The sequence below is a fragment of the Podarcis pityusensis genome (assembly GCF_964106645.2).
Source record: "Podarcis pityusensis genome assembly, chromosome: 16".
In the NCBI taxonomy this organism is placed as follows: Eukaryota; Metazoa; Chordata; class Lepidosauria; order Squamata; family Lacertidae; genus Podarcis; species Podarcis pityusensis.
Window position 1 is genome coordinate 6,395,405 of NC_138041.1, and position 24,815 is coordinate 6,420,219.

Consider the following 24,815-nt stretch of genomic DNA (forward strand, 5'->3'; position numbering starts at 1 on the left):
GCTCACTCAGCTGCAGTCTCGCCATCCTTGCTTGGGGAGGAAGGGAGAGGAGGAGTTTGGATTTAATATCCCGCTTTATCACTACCCTAAGGAATCTCAAAGCAGCTAACGCTTCCCATTGGCATGTCTTGTTGGCCACTGTGAGAACAGAATGCAAGACTAGACAGGCCATTGGCCTGATGCAACGGGCTCTTCTTAAGATAGGTTTAGATAGATACTGTATTGGCCTGAATATAAGCCACACTTCCCCCCCAAATTCCGACCGCGAAAAGTCAAAATGCAGCTTAAATTCACGTACTTACAAAAAATGGCTTTTATGATATTGTTGCTGAAACAGGCATATGGTAAAATGGAACAAAGAAAAAAGTTTTCTTGCCAATTTGCAATTTTAGCGATTGTACATACTGTAACTTTTCCGGGTTTGCAAGATCAAAGGCTTATATGGTAAATGTTAAAATAAAATCACTATTTTATTCCCTGAATCTAATTTTTTTTCTTTTTCTCTCCAATTTTAAGGGAGCGGCTTATATTTGGAGATTGTCTTTTTCTTTTTCTCTCCTTGAATTTTAAAGGTATAGCTTATTTGCAGGTATGGCTTATATTCGGGCCAATATGGTAGATGATAGATAGATGATAGATCTTATAGAATTATTCAGAAACTGACCTAAAAGAATGGGACCACTTGAGATTCAGGGGCTTAAATATTTCCATTTGTTTACTGAATGTGTTTACAGACCTTAAAGAGGAGAACCAGGGGCAGGGATGTGTCTCCAATAACGAAGTCTCGCCTTTTGGGTTTGGTTGATTACTATTATTATTATTATGTTGCTGCCTATTATTTCCTGCTGTTAAATGGGCTGCAGAGACTTGGTTTGCAATGTTGAGAAAGAAATCAGGTCAGCTGCCACCAGTCAAATCAGGGAACCTCCAGTCTGTCCCTATTTCCAGGTGGTTTTCAATCGCAAGTGTCGGCAGATTCAGGTTACGCCATTATAATGGATAATTAGGCATCTTGCACAACAAACCTGCTTCCCCAACAGACAGCGACTTCTTGCTATCAGGAAAATGATAGGGAAATGCCCCAGAACATATGGGGAGATGCTTGCTTGATGCAAATGCAGTTTCACCTTCATGCAAACAAATGACGATGAATGCTGATTAAACAGTGAATGTTGTCTGATCTCTCAGTGAATAAATCAGAGTGGATGCTCACCTGTTTCTCTCAAGGTGATGGTGGCGGCGCTAGGTAAGCCTTAAACACATACAGTCCCATAATAGTGCGCTCTGATGGATGAGTGCCAATCATTTTGGAAGCAAGAAAGGGCTATCCAAAAATAAGGGAGTTATTTATGCAAACTTAGGAGTAGGGTACCCGTAGATACACAGTATATATGTTTGCAAATTTATTTGACAAGCACCTGTCAGGGGTAGACTTGCTAATCTTTCATAATATGGTGCCCTGGGTGAGCCCAAAATTTGAGGGCACAGAAATTTTTATATACATATATATCGTGGCGAGTTCCCGCCTTCCCCCGGTGTAAATAAAGACACATGACACAATTATTTAGGTTAATGGGCAAAAAATGGCCACAACTTTATTGGTTACAGGTGATGAGTGGTATTGGCTTAGGCATTGGTCCTAACCGATTATCTGGCTTCAGCCTGATTGCTTGAAGTCCGGGAAGGGTTAATCACCAGTAGGGGGAGTCCTGCTGATGCACATCAACTAGGAACTCCCCCGGGGTCACCGCTCCTGGGCGTGCCTTAGGCCCTCACCTCCATAGGCTTCGGACAGGGCCACGCCTCCTGGAATCCTTTATCGGACTACCCTTCTATATGCGGGGGAGGTGATGGCTCTTCCACCCCTCTTCCATCTACATAACAATACTAATACCAATGCCTAACTACCAATCCAAGGAAGTTGTGGCGATTTGCTACGAGGTAGGCGAAAAACCAAGTGGCTGTTGCCAATTTGCCAAGTGGAAAAAATCCTACCAGGCCCCTTAATGGTGACCAGCCGAGGTCCATAGCAAGGTCAAAGGAAAACCTTAAAGGGCGGGAGGGTGGGAAACCAGAGAAGCTGAAGTGGCAAAAGAGGGAGATCCCCGGTTGCGCCAGAGCTAAATAGCCCAGGCCACTCCCCCAGGCCAGCCGATTGGCTGGCCAGGGGATGACGCGACCGGGGATTCCCTCAATCATGCGGAGGTTGAGGGCCAGCCCCCATGCACGTGGAGGGGGCGTGAAGCCCGCAACTCCACCTCCTCTCTAGTTCGGAAGTGGCTTTATTAAATTTTCTGTTTTACAAGTTAAAATGCTCATTTTACAACCTTAAGATATCAGTGACTTCCCTTCTTCTCTTTCCATGCTTCATATCATAAATCACTGCATATTCACAAAAACTATACCATTCAGTATTCCATTATTGCATTCATCAAAACTTGTTTACACTGTCGAATTTATCTTAAAGCTGCCAGCGTTTTCAGCTGTACACAATTTCCCTCCTATATATTCAATAGACGTTTTCCAATCTTCTTTAAAGGTTAAGTTCTTCTTGTTGTCTTATTCTACATATTAAGTCTGCAAGCTGTGCATATTCTGTCAACTTAAGTTCCCATTCTTCTTTAGTTGGGACCTCGCTCGTTTTCCATTTTTGGGCTAACAGAACACGGGCTGCAGTAGCGGCATGCATAAATAACCTTTTTTGACCCCTGGGAATTTCTGTCTGAATTATCCCCAACAAAAAGGACTCTGTTTGTTGTTGTTGTTTGGAAAGTACTTTTAAACACACCCCCTCAAGTCATTATGGATCATTTCCCAGAACACAGGAGAGGTGTTGCTGTCATTTGCATATATTGAACTATGGAAGGAGGGAGTGATGGCCAGCAACTTTAATGGTTTTAAAAGAGGATTTGACAAATTCAAATAAGGCTACCCTTGACTACCAGCCACAATGGCTGTCCTCTGCCTCTACAGTCCAAGGCATAATGCGTCTGAGCACCAGTTGCTGGAAATCACAGTTGGGGAGAATATGAAAGTTCCAGTTTGTGATTGAATCTCTCCTGAAAAATACTCACAGTCTGCAGTAGGGTTTGGTGAGAAATTCAATTCAGATCACGTCTAAAGATGAGCTGTTAAATTTGCATTTTCCACAACAACATGAGAACCAAAATACAATCTTCCTCCAAATGGCCCAATTTTTCAAATTTTGCAGCGGAGTTCTCCAACCAACCCATCTTTTCAGAAATGTTTATGTATGTTTAAGTTAATGTTACCAGACGTTTCCTGGGGACAGTCCCAGGATTTACAAATCAGTCCCCTGACAAAATCCTATCATCCCTACTGAAGTTGAAAAATGTCCCCGGATTCACTGGAAAAAATCTGGTAACCTTAGTTTAAGTATGTTTATTATGTGAAATTTGCTGGTGAATTTTCACGAGGATTAACAATTACATCTCAAATAGCTTCAGAACTGAATTGAAGATTGGAAAAATGAGAATTGACAGAATTGACAGATCCTTCTTATCCCTAGCCTGGAGGCACCCTGGACTCCAAACCGTTCACAGGATTTGGAGAAGGCTCTGGGCCTCAGAGCTGGACAGAGCTGGTCTCTGGAGTTTTTGAAAGAAGTCTCAGAGCCAGGTCTTTGTGTGGTGGTACTTGCTTTGCTGATAATGCAAAAATGTGTTCTCAAGTAATTTAGTAAACACACCTGTAAGAAAAGGGAGTAGGTTGGGATGATTATGGAAATCACCCAGCAAAAGGAGGCCCAACCCATACTCTGAAGCTCACCTAAGCAACGTATTGGAAAAATGAAATTACACCTACAAAATCAAGAATGGCAGGTTAAACTGTTAGAATATCTGCAAAGGGCAAAAAATGACAGGGAGGGTAAGAGGGTATTCGACACAAAAAGTAAACCAAGAATGGATTATATTTAAGGAATATCTGAAAAATTACTATGACAGCAAAAACCTCCTGGCAGATCTTGAATGAGTCTTGCAATGTAAAGATAATTTAATGTAAATTTAATGTTTCTATTTAATTTCTCTCTTTTTTTTCTTTTTCCAAAAGACTTAAGAAGATAATATGATAATATGATACGGTGTAATATAACAAGTGTAATTTGGTTTTTTTGAGAACAATTGGAAGTCTATTTTAGGTCTTGTATTTTAAATTTTTTGCTATATGGGATGGGATACAAATTGTAATGTAGTATATTGTCGTATAATTTTGTGAAATATGTTTAATAAAGATTGTTGTGGTTTTTTTTATAAAAAGTGTTCTCAAGTATTTTGGTAAACACAGCTGTAAGAAAAGGGAGTAGATTGGGATTATTATGGAACTCGCCCAGCAAAAGGGGGCCCAACCCAGACTCTCACCTAAGCCAGAAATGAGAACCAGATGGGTGGTGACTTTCCTTACACTAATTGCCAAGTGATAAGCTCACAAAGGTCAACTCCCTTCCCTATCATCAGGGCTGGTCCCCACCCAACCAACGTTCATTCCCTGCCTCAGCACCTCCGTGACTTACATTAATATGTTCCCTTTTCATACTCCTCCCAAAGAGAACAGATTTCCTCATTTTAGGAGTGCTGATCCACTGTTCTGCAATGCCTTGGAGAGTGGGCGGGGCAGCAGGGATATGCCAATTTCAGTTTCTGACAAGTTCCTCAGTTTTCCATGCTTAAATTAAGTCATCTACATTTCAACACCAGTTTGCATTAAAAAAAGAGTCCTCATGAAAAATTAATCAACATTTTATCACAAATTTCTCCTAAACACAAATCTTTGTATACAGTTTTGTCACATATCTGTAACTATATTTACCGTATCTATATCCAGTGCTTTTTTTCCTGGGGGTACGCAGGGGTACGCATACCCCCAAACATTTTTTTGTTTCTTCTCTAGCACAGTGAATCATCAGTTCTGCTGCTACCCCCAATGGCGGCCTCATTTCCTGAGTCTCAGACAGAAGCTAGCGTTTAATGTGTGAAGCAGTGTGGAATGTGGATGTGTGGTGTTTTACAGAGGAATCGGGAAGATGTTAGTGCACACAACCTTGTGCCAATGTGGAAGTTACTGTGAGCTGTCAACTGTGTAATATGAGGTAAGGCATGTTCTTTGTATTTTTTTCCATATACTGTATTTATTTTCCCCGATTTGAACTATAAAATGGTGGTTTTCTTGAGTCAAAATGAGAGTACCCCTAAACATTTTTTAAAGAAAAAAAGCACTGCTATATCTATCTATAAAAAAATTGTCCAGTAGCACCTTATAGACCAGGGGTGGCCAGCTCTCACGAGGCTGCGATCTACTTTCAGAATTAAAAACTGGCAGTGATCTACTCCCATTTCTCGGGGGTTCAAAGTGTCTGAGCTTTTTTGAGGAAAGGAAAGCCCTTCACAAAAAGATCGCTGTGGATGAAAACAGCAGCACAGAGAAAGCTCTGTCTTCCCTTCCAGAGATCAAACAACAATGGAGGGCAGGGCGAGGGGTTAGTTTTAGTCAGTTTTAGTGACACTAGGGAAAGGGAGCCAGAGATCAACCATGATCTACCAAAACCTTGCAGTTGACCTGTTGGACATCCCTGTTATAGACCAACTAAGTTTGTTCTGATATCAGCTTTCGTGTGGGTGCATGCACACAGAAGCTTATACCAGAACAAACTTAGTTGGTCTATAAGGTGCTACCGGACAATTTATTTATTTGTTTGTTTATTTATTATTTCGACTGTGTCAGACCAACATGGCTACCTACCTGAATCAATATCTATCATTATCATCTATATCTAGCCTTCTGAGTTGGGGGGATTCAATTGTTGAAGTATCTAGACCAGCTTATTGGTGATTGCTCTTTGGGTGGGGGGTATTGTTTTTATTTTGATTTTATATATTGTGATCTTTTCTGTGAACCACCCTGAGACCTCCAGGTATAGGGCAGTATATAAATTCAATAAATAATAAAATAAAATAAATATCTGATTGGCCACTGTGAGAACAGGATGCTGGACTGAAGGGGCCATTGAGCTGACTTCCGGGTTGGCGCCATCGCCGAATGGCGGACTCCCTCCGAGCTCCGGAGGGAGTCTGCTCGGCAGGGGCTGGGTCCTACCGTGCCGGCGACGCGGGGACCCTTAAAAACCACGGGCACGGAGTCCGTGGACATGGGTGACTTGGCTTGCACCATTAGCGCCCTCCCGACTCGTGAAGGAGCCTTTTTAAAGGCTTCGGATCGGGTGCCGGGGAGCGGCGTGGTGCTTTGAGTCTTCTGCTTTCCCTGCCGAGCGCAGCCGCATGCCATTCGATGGAGAGCGCTGACTTCTTCCATTGAAAATTTGGACTATTAACAACAACCCGTGAGTAATTGGGAAATCGGGTTTAAAATTTCGGATTTGGCACGAGCGGGGGCGATTTAAAAAGGAAGTCAATCCCCCCCCCCTACTGTAAGCATTCCAAACAAGGACTGAGCAACCAAGGTCCAAAGGGAAGTATATTTCTGATAAAAATCATTAATTCCACGATGGGAAATTATAAGAACTGTGCTGGAGGAGAAGAGTGGAGGGGTAGAAGGAGAATGCAACCCCCCCCCGGGAACCGGGGCGATCCGCGGAGCCTGGTGAAGAGAGACGGAGACTTTGACAGCTGTCAAAGTAGCTGTCAAAGCTGGAGAATTTAAAGAGGACTTTGTTACAAGGACTTTGCTGGTTAATTTTGTTACATTTTGCTATAATATGGATACAAACTGTTGGAAAATAAGGAACAACAATTTGACTTTTGGATCAGAGGATACAAAGTTATTATAATCCCCCTAGAGGGGTATTGGGACATTACAAGAACGGTCGTAAGTGGAAAAATACTCCGGGATTTGCACAGGACTTGTTATCTTCTGGGAAAGCTGCAAAACTGAAATAGTATTTTGTCTACAGAGGTATTTACATTAAAGGAGACAATAGAATTTTCTATTGAAGAAAGGAAGGGACTGGACGTAAGTTTTTGTTCCTGAATAACAAACTTCTGTAGAGATACCAGATTTCTGAATAAGAAAGTTTTAGCAGCTGAACAGGACAAGAAACCTGAGAAAGTGAGGAATAAGAAGAACAAAGGACTGATTACGACACGGAAAGAACAATGGGAGGAGTGGTAAAGATCAAGGAAATTAAAGGCCTTTGTTAGATTGGACACTTGAAGTTAAATATCATCAAAATTAATAAATTAAAAGAAAACCGGCAAGATGGAATTGGGGAGAAATTTGGCCATGAATTGAGACTTCCAGGCTGATAATGTATAGACTGATGGACATGGGGAATTCAAACCGGGGAAGGGGGGGGGGAGATTTGGAATCCAAAGGCTGTGTAACAATCTTTTGAATTTTTTTTATATCTCTTATTTTCTATTTCTTTATATAACTTACGTATGTGTCAGAGTTGCCCTGACATCCATCCCCCCCTCGAAGCCCCCTCTTCCCCCCTCCCCTCCTTCCGGTGCGGGATCTGGGTGCTGCCGTGTCAGGGGGACGAATGTCGGATACAGTTCGCTTCCCGTGGCGGGCCGCCATCTGAAGTCTTCCGGTTCTTCCTCCCTGCTCTCGTTGACGACGGTCACCTCCGCTTCCATCTCTGTGCCGCCATGCTCGAAACCCGGGTCGTCCCCGAAAACGTCCATGTCCGTCTCTCCCTCGTTGCCTTCTGGAGACGTTGCTCGTCCTGGACCCTCCAGCCACTTTCTGCGGAACTGCTCCTCTGGTCGATCATCCCACCAATACGAGGGTTCTGAAGCAGATCCCGAGGGTGACCCCTCCGGGGAACGGGCGTCTCGTGTCAGTTCCTCGTCCGAGTCGAACCCCTGGAACGTGCTGGCTGAAAGCGTGGGCGTGAAAAGCCAGTCGTCGAAAAAGTCTGCTGGCATTGGCCTATGTGGGAAGAGGGCATGAAACTCTTCTTTGAGCAGAGGTTCGTCTAAAGCGTAGCCCGGCACCCAGCTGTTGGCACTGGCCGGGGTGCCCTCCTTGGCGAGAAGGTATTCTACCCCCTCTTCCCCCCATCTGGAGTCCAAAATCTCCGTGACTTCGTTGATGCGCTCCTCCCGTGCCACTCCCCCCTGCCCGGTTCTCTCTCGGAGCGGACCCGGTGCCGTTCCTGGTTCCTGAAACCTGTGAGGTGCCTTGTAGGGAGTGAGCACCGATCTGTGGAACACCGGATGCATTCTGGAACCCTCCGGAAGAGCCAGCCTGAAAGCCACCGGGTTGACCTGTTCTTCGACTTGGTAGGGCCCCAGTTGTTTATGCCCTAGTTTCTTCTTCGCCAACGACCTGGCCGGCACTGCGTGGGCTGCTAACCAGACCCAGTCTCCCACATGGATCTCTTCGCCAACCCTTCTGTGTTTGTCCGCTTGTACCTTGTATGCGTGTTTAGCCAGCTCCAGGTGCCGCCGCAGCTGATCGTGGACCTCCTGCAACTCCGACGCGAATGCATCTGCTGTCTGCGGCTCCCCCTCCCCCATTCTTTCCAGTCCCGGGAAGGTTCTGGGGTGCCTCCCGTTGTTGGCGAAGAACGGCGTGACCCCCGTGGACACGTGCTTCGTGTTGTTGTAGGCGAACTCGGCGAGAGGCAGGTAATCCACCCACGTCGCAGGCTGTTGATTCGCATAACATCTCAGGTACTGCTGCATGATGGCATTGACCCGCTCCGCTTGCCCGTTGGTCTGCGGGTGTCTAGCCGACGCCAGGTTGATCTTGACGTTCAGGAAGCCCATCAGCCTCTGCCAGAAGTTCGAGATGAACTGTCGCCCTCGGTCGGACAGAATAGACCGCGGCAGACCGTGAACCTTGAACACGTGGTCTATGAACAGTTTGGCGGTTTGTTCCGCCGTGGCCACCTTCGCACACGGAATGAAATGTGCCATCTTGGAGAACAAGTCCACCACCACCAGCACAGCCGTCTTGCCCCTCGAGCTGGGCAGATCCGTGACAAAGTCCAGGGCCACTCTCTCCCATGGTTCGAACGGAGTTTGCAGCGGTTCCAGCAGTCCGGCCGGCGGTCTGTGCACTGGTTTGGCCCTCTGGCAGGTGTCACACCTCGCCACGTAGTCCGCGACTTCCCCTCTCATTCCAGGCCACCAGAAGTCTCTGGCTACTAATTCCACCGTCTTCTCCTTGCCAAAGTGCCTGGCAGTGGGCGCGTCGTGCAGCTGCTGCAGTACCTTGGCGCGAAGTTCGTCTCCCGGCACATAGATGGCCCCTTTACGGATGAGCAAACCATCTCGCAGCTGGAACTCGTCGGTCGCTGCCGTGCCCCTGTGCACCTCTGCCATCTTTGCTTGCGCGAAGGAGTCATCCTGCAACGCTCGTCGCACCGCATCCAGGTCAACTGTTGCCGCCGCGCACGCCCACACTGTCGGTGCGAAGATGTGCATGGCGGCCGCTGGCGTTGCCTCCTCCAGATACTGTGGCTTACGGGAGAGAGCATCCACCATGATGTTGGTGTCCCCCGGGACATACTCTATTCGGAAGTCGAAATTCGCAAAGAACTCAGCCCAACGTATCTGCCTCTGGTTCAGGAACTGTGCCGTGCGCCAGTGCTCTAGATTCTTGTGGTCCGTGCAGACCTGCACCGTGTGCTTGGCACCGATCAGGAAGTGCCTCCACGCTTTGAACGCTGCATGAATGGCCAGCAACTCCCTGTCCCAGATGGTGTAGTTCTGTTCGGACTTGCTGAGCTTCCTTGAGTAAAACGCTCCCGGCCTCCAAACCCCCTGCGGGTCTTTCTGCAGCAGGACTGCTCCCACGGCTCTGTCCGAAGCGTCTGTCTCCACCCTCATCGGCCTGCTGGGGTTGACATGAAGCAGCTGCTCTTCCGACGCGAAGAGACGCTTGAGTGCCTGAAAGGACTGCTCCGCCTGCTCTGTCCAGATGAACTTCTTTTTCTTGGAGCTGAGCGTGTCCGTGATGGCCGCTGTCTGCATCGCAAAGCCTTTGATAAACTTGCGATAGAAGTTCGCGAAGCCGACAAACCGTTGGACCTCCTTCCGGTTGCGTGGGCTTTTCCAATCCAACACTGCTCGGACCTTGGCGCTGTCCATGGCGAGCCCTTTATCAGACAACTTGTAGCCCAGGAAATCCACCTCCGTCACGTCGAATTGGCACTTCTCCAGCTTGGCGTAAAGCCTATGTTGCTGTAGCCTGCTCAGCACTTCCTTGACGTGTCTGTCATGCTCCTGCTGCGATTCCGAAAAGATCAGGATGTCATCCAAGAAACAGACGCACGTCTTGTAGAGGAGCCCCGCCAACACGTGATGCATGAAAGCTTGAAAAACGTGGGAGCCATTTTGCAATCCAAAAGGCATAACTCTATATTCGTAGGTGCCCAGGGGCGTGAACATGGCTGTCTTCCACTCATCTCCTTCCCGCATGCGAATGAGGTTGTATGCCCCTCGCAGGTCCAACTTGGTGAACACTCTGCCCTTCCGTACCTTTGCGAGGAGGTCGTCGATTCGGGGCATGGGGAAGTTCGATGGCTTGGTCACACTGTTCAAGATGCGATAGTCCACTACAAGTCTTTTTTGGGGCGTGTCCCGCTTCTTAACAAAGAATACCGGACTGCCCCCCGCTGCCTTGGACTCTCGGATGAAACCGCGCTCCAAATTATGATCTATGAACTCTTTGAGTTCCTGCAGTTCGTCCTCAGACATGGAATACAGCTTCTCCTTGGGCAGCGCCGCCCCCGGCAGCAGGTCAATTTTGCAGTCATATGGTCTGTGGGGGGGTAGCCTGTCTGCCTCCTTCTCGCAGAAAACCTCCAAAAATTCTGCGTACTTGTGGGGAACCGCTTGCAGCGTGCCTAGCTGCAGCTGTGACTCCTCTTCCTCTCCTTCCTGCCGGGGCACGATGCAGTGTTCAGCGCAAAAGGAAGAGCCGAAGGTCAGCTGCCTCTGGTACCAAGCCAGCGTCGGGCTGTGCTTGTCCAGCCAACTCATGCCCAATACAATGGGCGTGTCCGATAGTTGAGTGACATTGAAGCTGATGATTTCCCTGTGATTCCCAAGTCGCATCACCATTGGTGGCGTCTGCTTCACCACTTGCCCCCCTAGCAGCTCCCTGCCATCCACCGTGACAACCTGCAGGGGCAGCATGGCAGGCAGCAACTGCATAGCGTGCCGGTCGACAAAGTCCTGCCCTATAAAGTCCGCATTGCTTCCTGAGTCAATGGTGATTGGCACGTCCATGGTGATTCCATTGGGCAGCTGGAGAGATGCGGTGAGCCTTACTACTGGTTTGGGCGGGAGGGGGTCCATGGGCTGTAAAATCTCTGGGGACTGCTTCACTGAGACGTCTGGCTGGCCCCCAGTGCCTCTTCCTCCAGCCAGACTCCGTCGTTTCCCTGCTGTGGTTCTCCTTGCTGCGTTGCTGCAGTTACCATTGCTGAGGCTGCAGTGTGCTTGTGGAGCCTCCGGGGACACTCTTTCGCCATATGCTGTGGATCATCGCAGATGTAACATTTCCTGTTCCCTCTAGGAGGCTTCGCTTTCACTGTTGCCGGTGCTAGGGCTCTGGCTGCTGACTGAGCCCTTGCACCTCCAACCTCCATAGGTTCCGCCCCTCCTCCTGGCGGAGGCGTGGATTGCGCACGCGCTGCTTCTCTGGGAAGGAAGGAGGAGCCCCTGGCTGGTTCGCGCCCTCCGCGCCCTTCGTCCCTGCTCCACGGACGTTCTTCCAGCCTCACCCCCACCGCCAACGCCCTCTGAACGATCTCCTGCGTGGTCCGGGGTCCCTCCCCCCTCGCAATTTCATCTTTAACCGAGCCGTGCAATCCCTCCCAAAACAGGTCTCTTACAGGAGCCGAATCTCTGTCCCATTCCAGGGCACTGACCAAAGCGAAAAAGCGGGCATGGTACTGCCTTACGCTGGCCCTCCCTTGCTTCAGTCCATGTATCTGCTGCCGAGCAAGATCCACGTCAATGCTTGATAAAAAGCACCCATCCATCGCTTTAATAAAGGCATCCGCATTTTGGAGCGCCGGATCCTTATCTCTCCACAAATTGCGCAGCCATGCTTTAGCATCTCCATGCAAATGGGACATGATGAATCCCACCTTCTCTTGCTCATCTCTAAAGTCATTGTTCAGCAGTTGCAGTGCACACATTACATCTGCTCTAAAGTTGGGGTACTGTTGCAAATTCCCATCGAAGTGAGAGACCAGACCGCCTGTTCGTCTCCCCAACCCAATCCCCTCCGGTTTGGGTGTCAGTTGCCCATGCTTCGTAAGCACTTCCAACCTGACCTGGAGATCCCTGTAGGCGGCAGCTGCATCCTCCTCTCTCTTCCTGGATGCAAGAGCCTCGGCATTCAGTCGTGACACTGCTTCTCTGAGTTCCGCTATCTGCTGTTCGGTCGTCATTTTGTCTGCCGTTCGTGAGCTCGCTAGTAGGCACCCGCTTTCTCTCCTCTCCGCGAGGCTGTAGATGCCCACAATTTAGGGGACGGAGCTTACTGTCAGAGTTGCTTCCAGATCCTAGCTCACAGAGGATCACGCTAGCCAGCGATCATTAAATAAAAGTCTTTATTGAGTTACAGTTTCCATTCTCAAGCTGCTGCGTGCAACCCTACGTCTAATGGTTAGATCGGCGAAGCTCCGTCTGAGTCTCCGCCCCTTGTACACCAACTTAATATCCTAGCCCTGCTCCACCTTTTCCGCCTGACTGTTCTTCTCTGGGTCCCTCTGCCCCCCGGGGTCTCTTCCTTCCGGGATTCCTCTGACGCTGACCCCCCTGACTCTTCTCCCTCCTTTCGGCGGGCTTTAGGACCTGGCTCCCTTTCCGGGCTGCCTACTGCGCCACCTTCCTGTGCATTTGACCTTGGCGCGCGCGCCCAACCTTCCACCTTCCGTCTGACCGTTTCTTCGCTCCCCGATGGAGGTGTGGCCACTCCTGACTCGTGCCCTCCCCCCTGTTGTGAGCTGCCAGCGCTTGATCCCTGGCGCCCTTCCTCTTCCCTGCTCTCTGGCGGTGACGCTGGTCCCGATTTCCAACTGCTCCCCTCTGAGTCCCCTCTGGCTCTATCTTCCTGGGGTGTCCCCCTAGGCTCCCCCCTTGCCCTGGCCACTGGTGCTCCTTTTTGTGAATCTTCTGATTCACTGGAAAGACTCGGAGATCTCGGGTCGTCGTCATCACTCATCTTTTCTTCTGCCTCCTCCCCCTCGCTCTCTGTTTCCTCCCTTGCCCTTGCCTCTGCTCCTGAACCCCTGACAGTATGTCATCTTATTTTGATTGGACGTGTTTAAAAAAAGGGAATTCGTGGAAGGAACTGGGGTGGATCTTGGGGAAAATCTTTTTTCTTTTTTTGTTAATGATGTGGGACGGTGTAAGATTTGTACAATTCAATTTGGATAGTGGGTTAAACAAATTAAGCTTCAAATTGGGAGTGAGAGCTTGTAGAACCAAATTAAGGAAAGGGGAATACAGTCGGGGGGGGAGGGGGGGAGTCCATGAAAGTAGGCAATGAAAGTAAGGTTTTAAATATTTTTTTTTTTCCTTTTCTTTTTTCTTTGTATTTCTATATCTTTGGAAACTTTAATAAATATGATTTTAAAAAAAAAAATGAAGGGGCCATTGAGCTGATCCAGCAGAATCTTCTTATGTTCTTATGTAGAAGAAGAAGAAGAGTTTGAATTTAATATCCCGCTTTATCACTACCTGAAGGAGTCTCAAAGCGGCTAACATTCTCCTTTCCCTTCCTCCCCCACAACAAACACTCTGTGAGGTGAGTGGGGCTGAGAGACATCAGAGAAGTGTGACTGGCCCAAGGTCACCCAGCAGCTGCATGTGGACGAGCAGGGAAGCGAACCTAGTTCACCAGATTACAAGTCTACCACTCTTAATCACTACACCACTTTGGCAGAAATTTGCTTATGGTCACAAGCAAGCAGAATTTAAATTAGTTTTATACATCAATGATTTATTTTTTTACTGTTTATTAGTACACCTGCAGCACCAATACTCAAATTAATAAAAATAACTAATACTTTAGGTAGAATTTCAAGCCATACGATTAATTGGACAAAATCTGGAATAATGGCACTGGGCAATTGTTTACCACCTAACTGTAACAAGCAACTTTTTTTGTACCTACAGGTCATATTCATATATTTTGGTTCTGAGATACATTTCTCAAATGCTTAAAATGAATTTGAATAGGCTGGTACTGGGGATTTCTTGTGGCTTGGAAAGATGGGCGCTACTTAAATATGTCCAGTCCAGAAGAGAATGGCTCCTGTCTTTCCCCAAAAAATTAACCACAAGAGGGCAGTGTTTGTTCTCACTTGGAACTTCTTGTTCAGGGTTGGGGAACCTGCGGCACTCCAAATGTTCGTGGACTCCCAAAATTGGTCACTTTGGCTGGGGATGATGAGTAATGTAATTCAACGACATCAGAAGGACCATCCATCATTGCTGTTTTGACCATCTCACCCTTTGTTTCCTATGGTAGCAACAATTTATATATTATAGAAATTCATTTCGCATCACTTTCACATAAACCAGCTTCAAAATTTGACCTTTGCTCAGTGAATCTGTTCTTTAAATCCTTTTTATAGATTGCATTTGATCGATGATTTTGAAACTGGTTGCCTACTAGGTTTTGTATTTTGCCATATATTTTAAAGCTTACATTCATTTTCATGGAAACTCCATATGTCTCTGTATAAAGCCCATTTAGATTGCATATTTGTTCCTTTATGTGCACAAGCCTCTATCAGTCATAGCAGGGTTTTGTATTTCAGGAGGTTTTGATTCCTCCTCCACACACACACCCAACAAACTCCTTATCTAATGATTAAGAAAATGTTTATGAACTTGGTCTTTGTCATACGACAGATATGAGTGCCACCAGCGCTGGATTTAGGTTTGATGAAGCCCTAAGCTGCTGAAGGTAATGGGACCCTTTATATGTCCAGCTGTCCTTTGTCAACAATAAATTGTCACTGTTTTTTGTGTTGAATATATGCTATATGGTAATTTATGGACCTAACAGATATCTAAAGCCATTTATTTACACGTAACAAATAGGAGCCTACACAACACGAAACACTGTTGCTGTATGTAGGTTTTATTTTATTTGTTTTTCATCTTATATTTTGGAAATGTACAACCAGTTTTTCCCCTCTTTTTTTTTTTTTTTTTTTTTTGGAGGGGGGGGGGACAAAAGAGTGGGTTTCTAAGCTATAGCTTGTTTAGCTTATATGTAAATCTGGCACTGAGTGCCACCCATATCTTCTGTCAAATCCTTCCAAATTGTATATGGTTCTTGTCCTTATTAGCCATGGTAGGAACAGAATCTCCATTCATGGAGAGAGTATATCTCGGATGTTGGGGGTAGGCAAAGAGGACGCCTGTTGACATTGTGCTCTGCTTATGGGCTTTCTTAAGGAATCTGGTAAGCTGATGCTGGTCACTAGATCCCCTTTGGCTTGATCCAGTAGGGCTCTCCTGATCCAATGTGTTGAGCCCTAAGTTGTACAAAGTTCTGACTCTGCATACACACACCTGAATAAATCCTATATGCAAACACCCCTACATTCATTATACTCCACCCTCTTGGCAACGATACCTGATTGCGAGGGCTGCAAACTCAGGGTGTAACAAAAAGAACAGCAGCTAGCAGTGTTGCAATGGGGGACGCACAATTAAATAATCGTTGGTATCCACCCAGTACAGAAAGGGCTGATATATAATAATTTTTACTTGGATTACTTTATTCCCCTCACCCTCTTTTGTACTGTGTCTATTAGACTGTAAACTATTATTTTAAATTAGAACATGTATTTTTAAAAACAACAATGTTGTAGCAAATAAAAAAAAGGTAAAGGTAAAGGACCCCTGGCAGTTAAGTCCAGTTTCAGATGACTCTGGGGTTGCGGCGCTCATCTCGCTTTACAGGCCGAGGGAGCCAGTGTTTGTCCGCAGACAGTTTTTCTGGGTCATGTGGCCAACATGACTAAGCTGCTTCTGGCGAAACCAGAGCAGCGCATGGAAATGCCATTTACCTTCCCGACGCAGTGATACCTATTTATCTACTTTCACTTTGATGTGCTTTCAAACTGCTAGGTTGGCAGGACATGGGACTGAGCAACAGGAGCTTACCATGTCGCAGGGATTCAAACCACCGACCTTTCGATCGGCAAGCCCAAGAGGCTCAGTGGCTGAGACCACAGCGCCACCCGCATCCCTGTTGTAGCAAATAAAAACTCTTAAAAATAAATCAACAAAACATTTAACCAATGCGTGCAATCCCTGCTTTGCAGCTGGTTCCATTACATCCCTGACCACTGGCCATGCTGGATGCTGAGTCCAACATCCTCTGTTGGGCAACAAGCTCTTCACCCCTGAGCTAAGGATCCCAACACTCAGGCTCCAGCACAGAGATCAGCACTTCTGAAATATTCCTCTGCAGCAGGAATAGGAAATCTCCGTTCCTCCAAGACGTTTCTGGGCCTGAACTCACATCATCCTTGACCATTGGCCAACACTGGCTAGGGGGATCTGGAGTCCAAGAACATTCTCAGACTACAACTCCCAACATCCCTGGACCAGGTGTGGCCTTTGGGCTCAGGGTTTGTTAAAAGCATGTTTTCCAGCTGCACAAATCCCCACCAGGCACCCCACACTTAAAATAAAAGCCTGAAGCCATGTGCTTTACACCCTGTGTAAGCAATCTGAAGTTCCATGGGAAGAGGTGTCAACTGCTAAGCCACTCTGAAAATTGTAGCTCTATGAAGGGAACAGGGATTTCATAGCAGCTCTCAGTACCCTTAACAAATGACAGTTCCCAGGATTCTTTGGGGGAAGTCATTACTGTTTTAAGTGGTGCAAGTTTTCAGCCATGAGATCTTTGAGATCTCTTAAAGTCAGCTTAGAGCCTCCTCTGTGCCCTGAACCTTTAAGACCTGTAAATGATCATAACTGCTCCTTTTGGAGAAAGGGAGCAACGCAGAAGTATTTAATAAATCAACCAACAAATGGAAGCTGTAAGGCAACATAGCATTTTAATCCACATGGGAACTGATCCAAGAAGAAGGAGGTCCTGGAGCCATTTTTGGACCATATGAAGGAGACTGTAAACAAAACTAGCATCCATTTTGGGCAAAGCAACTGGTGGCAGGCAAGGGTTTGAGAACTTTGAGCAAAGCTTTGAGAGGCATATTTTTATATCTAAAAAATGCTATGCTTTAGAAACAGCTATTAGCAGAACAATGCTATGCATTTTTACTCATAAATAAGTTCCACTCTGTTCCATGGGGACTTCCTCCCGGGTAAATGTGAATAGAATGACAGCTTCATTTTTGTACATAGCAAAGCTGTTCCTTTCCTTTCTGACCAAAAAAACCCGCCCCCATCCATAGTTTTAGTGTGTTTGGGTATATGAATGAATGCATAGGATTTGTTGTTCGAAGCTTCTGTAGCTACGATTATAAAACTAGAAGAATACTTTCCCCTTTCTACCTACATTTCTACCCCTTTCTACCATATAGCTAAAGACAATAGGAATTTGATTAGAACCCTCAAAGGCTTTTCAGATGTTCAAGCTGAATACACGTGGTTTGGGTAGAGGCCAGACTCACCCCTCCAACATACACCCATTGATTTTACAGTCTGAGTAGAACCCCTATTTGAAGAGCTTGAAATATACTGGTCCCTCTCTAGGTCAATGAGAACCTGCTTTCCCAGAGTTCCAGATCATGTGGATCAGGGTTCTAGATTATAAGGCCAGGGTTCAAGATTGCATGGATCATGATTCTGGGTTGCATGGAAGAGCCTGCATATGCACGGTTCTTCCCACACCGATAAATGTTTAGGTATATGTCAGGAGTGGAGTGGGCTACCACAACCCAACTTTCCCCACCAAATGCACACAACTTACATAATCTGAGGGTATGGAAAGAGCTCTGAATGTCTATTAGAACTGATAGACTACAGGGCCTGATGTCGTGTTCTAATGCACTCTTACTACAAAACGATTCCCCACCCACCCCAGGCCATTCTACTTGCAAACAAGGGCTTAGATCAAGATGTTGAGTTTCCTTCCAGATAGTGGCTGCACGGATCCCTACTTAGCATAGCATGATTTATAGGTTTTGGAGGCTGTGTACTGGTACATATTACGAGGTGGGAAGCATCTGGAGGAGGAGGGGAAGCCGCGTTGTGCTCCGAATTTTGGACCACATGACATGGGGTGCTTGGGCATTCCTGACTGCACAAGCATAGGAAAAGGACCTGGAAAAGGACCTGGAAAAGGACCTGACAGGTTGCATCTCTCAGGGTGGTGCTGCAGAGGATCTTTAGTGTTGCAGGTCTCATGACAGGGTTTGGTGCTTGGGGACATGCGCGGGGACGAACTTTTCTCAGCACATGCAGCGTCGCAAACCTCAGCACTCTTGGCCTCGGCAGGCACCGGGGATTTCGGGGTGCAGGGTTCAGGACACTGAATCTTGCACTTCAGATCACAGGGTTCCGGGCACCTTGCTGCAAATGGTGGGTGGTTCTTGATGCATGTTGAATGTTTCATCGCAAAGCACTGAGGTCCTGGGTTGACACATGGCCCTGAAGTTGGGAAGCTGTGCTGGATCCTGCAATGGTGGCTGTAGAAGGCCATATTTCTGCAATGCTGGGGATACTGGAAGGAAATATTTTGGGATAAAGGGTCAAAGCTGTGAACCAACACTGTCCAAGCATTAGGAAATTGACTGTTCCACACCTTCAAGAAACCTCTGCAAGGGAAATGGTTTGGAGCTCAATAATAATAATAATAATAATAATAATAATAATAATAATAATAATTTATTATTTATACCCTGCCCATCTGGCTGAGTTTCCCCAGCCACTCTGGGCGGCTCCCAATAGAGTGTTAAAAACAATAGAGCATTAAATATTAAAACTTCCCTAAATAGGGCTGCCTTCAGGTGTCTTTTAAAGATAGGATAGCTGCTTATTTCCTTCACATCTGAAGGGAGGGTGTTCCACACGGCGGGCGCCACTACCGAGAAGGCCCTCTGTCTGGTTTCCTGTAACCTCACTTCTTGCAATGAGGGAACCACCAGAAGGCCCTGGGCAGTGGATCTCAGTGTCCGGGCTGAACGATGGGAGTGGAGACGCTCCTTCAGGTATACAGGACCGAGGCCGTCCATGCATAACCCTGATCCCACTGAACACACAGAAGAAACCTGCATTGGTCCCAAGGCATCTGGAAGTGATGCCTCCAATGACCCTGTCTTGAGCCCCACCTTGATCCTGGCTTCTCTTCCAATCATCTCTGGACCTCAGGAGCAAAGGCTGATATATGATATATAATGAATTGAAAAAGGTATTTAAATATACCTTCTTGAAGAAACCAGAGGCCTTTCTCCTAGGCATAGTCGGCCAATTGGTGCCAAAGAAGGACAGAACTTTTTTTTATGTATGCCACAACAGCAGCAAGAATACTCATTGCAAAGTATTGGAAGACACAAGATCTACCCACTCTGGAAGAATGGCAGATGAAGCTGATGGACTATATGGAACTGGCAGAAATGACTGGCAGAATCTGAGACCAGGGAGAAGAGTTGGTGGAAGAAGATTGGAAGAAATTCAAAGACTATCTACAGAAATATTGTAAAATTAATGAATGTTAGAATGATGTTGGATAGAAATTAAGTGGTTTCCAGCTGTAATGCTTTAAGGGAATATGAAAAATGGGTTGTTAATAGGTAAAAATCTAACGTTACTATTTTAAGACCAAAGATTAGGATAAACAAAGAGGGTAAGGATTTGCTGAACCAACAAATTGAACTGGAATACAAAAAAGGGAGGTATGAGGAGGTCCGGGAAACAAGCTAAGGAAAAATAAGTAATGGAAAAATTGAGTGGTTTTTAATCATTTTTATTTTGTATTTTTTCTCTTTTTTTCCTTTTTTTCATTTTTATATTGTAACATTTGGAAAATCTCAATAAATATCTTTTAAAAAAAAAGGAGCAAAGGCTGCTCCCAAGGATCTGTGTGAAAGATATCAAATGCCACTGCTTTTCATTGCACTAATTTGTCGCTGGTGATGTCACAACAGCAGTGGTCACTGTACCAATGCCCAAACTCATCTCAGGTCTATCTGCATGCCCAGTACCCAACACAGCTGAAAGAAAGTAAAGGGACCATGGGTGCCATGCTCAAAGCAGCAGAGTAAGGATGAATAGAGACAGGCTTTTCAGATAATGAACAAGGATTTTCTCAATGACATTAATGCAGGGGACTCACTTTCACAATATCATCATCATCATTCACATTAGGCAATTTAAGAACACAAAGTAACCCAAGGAGAGTTCTGCTGGATCAGACCCCAGGTTCATCCAGTTCAGCATCCTCTTCCCCACAATACCCAACTAGATGTCCATAGGAAACCCACAACGAATTAAGGCAACAACCTTCCTCTCTCCTATGTCCCTGACACCTTTACAAGAAGGCTGGCTCTGAATTTGTGGGCTCCCTTTAGCTGCTGTGGCTAAGAACTGCTGACGGACCCATCAAAAGACACAAGAAGACCACTGATGGATCAGAATAATAACTAGTCAATTACCCTTTCTTAAAACAGTGGCCAACGAGTGCAAAGCCCACAAGCAGATCATGACAGCAACATCCCTCCTCTGATTGTCTCCACATCACCAAGTACAGTGGTACCTTGGGTTAAGAACTTAATTCGTTCTGGAGGTCTGTTCTTAACCTGAAACTGTTCTTAACCTGAAGCACCACTTTAGCTAATGGGGCCTCCTGCTGCCACTGTGCCGTCACTGCACAATTTCTGTTCTCATCCTGAAGCAAAGTTCCTAACCCGAGGTAATATTTCTGGGTTAGCGGACTCTGTAACCTAAAGCGTATGTAACCTGAGGTACCACTGTACCCAGAAGTAGATGGAGGTTCAGAAAATAGCAACCCAAATGACTAATGTGATGGAATAGAACAGCTCTATGAGGAACGGTTGTAGTATTTGGGACTCTAATCTAAAAAGGCAAGAAATAGGTGACTTTATAGAAGTTTAGACATGGTATGGAGAAAGTGGATAAAGAAAAGTCTCTCTCTCTCTCTCTCTCTCTCTCTCTCTCTCTCTCTCTCTCTCATAACATTAGAATTCAGGAATGCTGGAAGATTTGAGACAGATAAAAGAAAGGACCTCTTCATGCAGTGCATAGTTAAGCTATAGAACTCACTCCCCAAAGAGGATGACTTTAAAGGAAGACTGGACAGTTTCATGGAGGGTAAGGCTATCAATGGTTACTAGCTATGATGGCTATGCTCTGCCTCTCAGCATGCTCCATGCATTGTAACCATGCATGGTTGGAGGCAGTAATGCTGATAAATATCAGTTTCTGGAAGCCACAGGAAACAGGAGTGCTCTTGTGCCCTGGTCCTGCTTGCAGGTTTCCCATTGAGGTATCTGGTTGGCCACTATGAGAACAAGATGCTGGACTAGATGGACCATTGGTCTGCTCCAGCAGAGCTCTCTCTCTCTGTATGTCCCATACTACAAAACATCCCCACACAATTCACCCTTCCCTTCTAGGTTAGGGGCTCCAAACCCTCAATTAATTTTGTTTCCAACCTCTGCACCTCTTCCAGGTCTCCCACCACCAGAATGCACTTACCTTGTTCTCTTGGTAGAACACAATGAGCGTATCTTCTGAGATCAATGTGAAAGCTGGAGCAGTTATATATATGCTTTCTCAGTTAAAGCCAAGGCCAGCCTGAGCCACCCTTGGGGACTTGAGGTACTAATTACAGATTCTCTAAAAATACGCTTACTAGCATCTTTTCTTTTTCTGGCCTCTGATTTGGGGCTTGTGTTGCATTCAAGCACACAGCCCCCTATAAAAATGCGACGCCCGTTTAGCAAAGCACAGTAGTTCCTTTGATTTTTCTTTTAGGGAAGATGTTTTATAGAATACAGTCACTATTTTATGGGCTTCACAAGGAGGCTTGAACAGATCCTGCAACTTTTTCCTCTCTTTTGCATAGGCATATCTTTCAGTTCCATCTGCGATTAGCACAGTTCTGTACTGGTTTTGCAATCTTTAAAGAGTAAACATAAAAAGAGCACCATCACGAAAAAGCATTTAGTGTGCATTTTCCAACTCCTCGCCCAGGGCGGGTTACAACAACTAAGACACAGCACAGTGTTAAAAACATTTTAAAACAACTCACACCCCGGTATGGCTCCCATTTATCACATACACAGCCCAACAGGACAATGACAATAATCCACCAACAGCATACAAATCAATATGGCTAACCTGATCCAAAACACCCACCCACCTCACTCACACACGAAAACAAAGATCACCACAGCCAATCACAAGCAAACAATCACACCCTAGGCCAACCCCAACCTCTCTCACCACCAAAGGAACACAAGTGAACAACACAAGCAACGCTGACACCAAACTCTACATACATTAAACATAATAGAAACACCGCCACCCGACCCCACCCCCATCCATCTTCCCTCTCTCCACCCCCCTTTCTTTTTTCTTCTCCCCCTAATGCCTCAACAAATGAAATGGATTTGTAAAAATGTTACATAAAAAAAACAAAAAACGAGGCACTACACTTCTGTAAAACAAGAAAATCCTTAATAAAATATTAAAAAAAAAATAAAACAACTCACAGTCATAGAACTATACATACTTTTGTATGTGATTTTACGCAAGTTATTTCCCTTGATATGATGCCTTTTTGTATGTTATTTTTACGACGATATGCATTTTCACATGCAATTTCCCATATGTGTCGTTGTCGTCATCCCTGTCCTGTATTCAGATTAGATCAGGGGTCGGCAACCTAAGGCCCATGGGCCACAAGCGGCCCATGGACCCCTGCTGCCTGCTCAGGGACCCCCACTGCCCGTTCGGTTGGCTCCCGTGCGCTGCACTAAACTGCCACAGAGCAGAGTTGGGACCGCCTTCCATGATGCTGGCCAGCTTCCCATTGGCTGCAGGAAGCTCCTACAGCCAATGGGAAGCTGTGCACGCCTCCTCTGTGCTGGAAGGAGCGCCGAAAATAGTGTTTGCGCATGCGTGCGTGCGTACTCTGGCCCACCGCAGCATCTGTGGGACTGTGAACCGGCCCAAGCCACGAAAACTTTGCTGACCCCTGGATTAGACCCTTCCTAAGAATGTGTCCCCTTCAGTGGATAAATGGGCATCTCCTTGCGATTGAATTCATGTGTGACAGGGACCATTTGGTGACCTGCTTTCTGTGAGGATATACAACCAAACTAATGATTTTAAAACACTTTTAGGAGCCGCTCATAAACCCCTGGCAGTAATTGGAATGTGGATGCGATGTGTGCTTTGGAAACATTTACAAGTGCTTCAGATGCCTTTTAAAGCTATGCAACACCAAGATCTCCAGCAAAGGGAGTTTGCTCATTGGCACACATAAATTTAGAGTTGACTGGACCTTTCCATTTGGCTTTCTCCCTGTTTATAATTTGTCCAGGTGGTCTTGTAGTAAGGTTAAGGCTTACTGGGAAATGATATACAATGAAATGGAAAGGATGTCTAAAATGAAGTTTGTAAAAATAAAATGAAATAAATAACACCAGAAGCCTTTCTCTTGGGAAATATAGGGATAGAGCTACCTAAATTGTATAGAAACTTATTCATGTATGCAACCACACCGGCAAGAATGCTACTTGCCCAAAAATATAAAGAAGAAGAACGGATACAAAAACTTATGGAATATGCAGAAATGGCGAAACTTGCCGGTAGAACAAGAAATCAAGATAACAAACTTTTTATAAAAGAATGAAATTGTTTATTGAATAGTTACAGATAAACTGTAAACAGATAAAAACACTGGCAGGATTATTGTAATAACCTGCAGTTACATAAGAGTATATATTTAAAGAAGATAAATAAATGTGTAAGGTAAGATAATTTGGATATGCAGTAGATATTAAAAATAAATTTAAGAGGGGAAAGGAAGTCAAGTTTTAAAATGTCAAAATGATTGTAAAATGTATATGAAATGCATATATCTGAAAAGTATAAATAAAATTTAAATAATAACAATAATAATAATTTGCCCAGTCTTAATTTCAGTCCACCCCATTTCCACATCAATATGTGACCATTTACCCAAAGAAATCTGTTCTCAGGAAAGTACTGTTATGTGTTTAGGGGACCAGTCTGGATGATGCCAGGTAGGGCTGGGAAAGATCCCCAGCCCAAAACCTTTGAAAGCTGCTCCCAGTTGGTACTGGGCTAGATGAACCAATGGTTTCACCCAGCACTAGTTATTATTTTTGGCAGGAATGGGGAGCCTATGTCCATCCAGCTGTTGCTGGAGTCCAGGTCTCATCATCCCTGATCATGTCAGCTGCAGCTGATAGGAGCTGGGTGCCTAAAGACCCAGTGGTAGAGCACCTGCTTTCCATACAGAAGGTCCCACGTCTTCAGAATCTCCTGGCAGGTCTGAAACCCTGGTGAGAAACTGCCAGTCAGTGTAGGCCATACTGACCTGGAGAACCAGTAGCCTGATTAGGTATAAGTCAATTTCCTATGTTCCTAACGTCTGGAGGACACCATGTCCCCTACATCTTGCACAAGGGTTGATTTAAAGGGATGCTCCTAGGACATCCTTCTTCAACCTGTTGCTCTCCAGATATTTCTGGACTCCAACTCCCACCATCCCAGGCCATTGGCCATGCTGCCTGGGTTGATGGGGATGGGGGAGGACCCAAACTCAACCAATGAGGACTGAATATACTTAATTACATGACCAGGCACGACAACCCCAGCCCCCAG

The 24,815-nt window shown here is 45.9% G+C and overlaps 1 long non-coding RNA gene across 1 annotated transcript; it reads left to right on the forward strand.

Annotated features, from left to right (window-relative positions):
- The first annotated feature begins 449 nt into the window (after positions 1 to 449).
- LOC308465192 lies at positions 450 to 23,968 on the forward strand. The gene is made up of 6 exons (XR_013980337.1): positions 450 to 1,246; positions 4,909 to 5,107; positions 14,865 to 14,919; positions 21,138 to 21,266; positions 21,628 to 21,776; positions 23,306 to 23,968. It is a non-coding gene; the product is annotated as an uncharacterized lncRNA (long non-coding RNA).
- The last annotated feature ends 847 nt before the right edge of the window (positions 23,969 to 24,815 follow it).